This window comes from Acanthisitta chloris, unplaced genomic scaffold (genome assembly GCF_000695815.1).
Source record: "Acanthisitta chloris isolate BGI_N310 unplaced genomic scaffold, ASM69581v1 scaffold18467, whole genome shotgun sequence".
Taxonomy (NCBI): Eukaryota; Metazoa; Chordata; class Aves; order Passeriformes; family Acanthisittidae; genus Acanthisitta; species Acanthisitta chloris.
The window spans coordinates 8,511-9,824 of NW_008682218.1; the positions used below are offsets into that span (position 1 = coordinate 8,511).

At 43.8% G+C, this 1,314-nt stretch overlaps 1 protein-coding gene across 1 annotated transcript in view; it reads right to left on the minus strand.

Annotated features, from left to right (window-relative positions):
• Window positions 1–1,314, minus strand: part of IDNK (idnK, gluconokinase homolog (E. coli)) — a 5,152-nt gene that overhangs the window by 2,985 nt on the left and 853 nt on the right. The window lies entirely within an intron of this gene.

Genomic DNA, 1,314 nt, shown 5'->3' on the forward strand with positions numbered 1-1,314 from the left:
ATACTTTCTCAGTCTAAGTTGGCTAAGGACTTCTCCCAAAAGATTTGAGGGACTAAAAAATGGTAGAAGCCTTGGGAAAAAAAAAAGTAGGAGCCTTGCAAAATTTTCTATTACGGATAAATCCTTCAAATATTTTTCAAAAGATCCCATAAATGTATCTTGCCCTGTATCTAAACTGGATATGTTTTAGATTGATTACATATGTTCATCAACATTATTGAGTTTATATTCTTTGTTTAAAAATCTTTATCTACATTTGTAAGTATAAGATATCTCTAGAAGCAGTGGACATGCACTTTTTAAATTCTGCCTGATTCTGTACAGGAAAAGCAACCTTCACTGTAAAACCACTGTCCAAACTTGACGGAAAATAGAAAAATCCTTTTTTTCAAGCTGTTGCATTAAGCTATTAGTACATCAAGCATCACTGGCCAGTCCAGGTGAATGTCTCACTGTACTCTGTGCTAGTGTGGCCTCACTTCAAGTCCTGTCTGCGGTTTTGGGAACCAGAATATAAGAACCTATTAGAAAGCATCCACAGTAAGGCTGTGAAGATGGTGAAGGGCCTAGAAGGGAAACTATATGAGGAGCAGCTGAGGTCACTTGGCTTGTTCAGCCTGGAGAAGGCTGGGAGGAGACTTCATAGCAGTCTACAACTTCCTCACAAGGGCAAGCAGAGAGGCAGGTACTAATCTCTTCTCTCTGGCGACCAGTGACAGGACCTGAGGGAATGGCCTGAAGCTGTGTGTGGGGGTTAGGTTAGGTATTAGAAAAAGCTTCTTCACCCAGAGGGTGGTTGGCAGCCAGAGGTGACTGGGCACTGGAACAGGCTCCCCAGGGAAGTGGTCACGGCACCAAGCCTGACAGAGTTCAAAAGTGGACCCTCAGGCACATGGTGTGATTTAGAATCATGAATCATTAAGACTGGCAAAGACCTCCAAGATCACCAAGTACAACCTTCAACCAAATACCACCATGCCAACCAAACCATAGCACTAAGTGCCACATCTACTCAGTTTTTTAACACTTCCAGGGATGGTGACTCCACCACTTTCCTGGGCAGCCTGTGCCAATGCTTAACAACTCTTTCAGTGAAGAAATTTTTCCTAATATCCAATCTGAACCTCCCCTGGTGCAACTTGAGGCCATTTCCCCTTGCCCTATTGCTTGTTACATGGGAGAGGAGACCAACCTGCATCTCACCACAGCTTCCTTTCAGATAGCTGTAAGAGAGTGATAAAGGTCTCCCCTGAGTCTCCTTTTCTCCAGGCTAAACACCATCAGTTCCCTCAGCTGCTACTCACCGAATTTGTG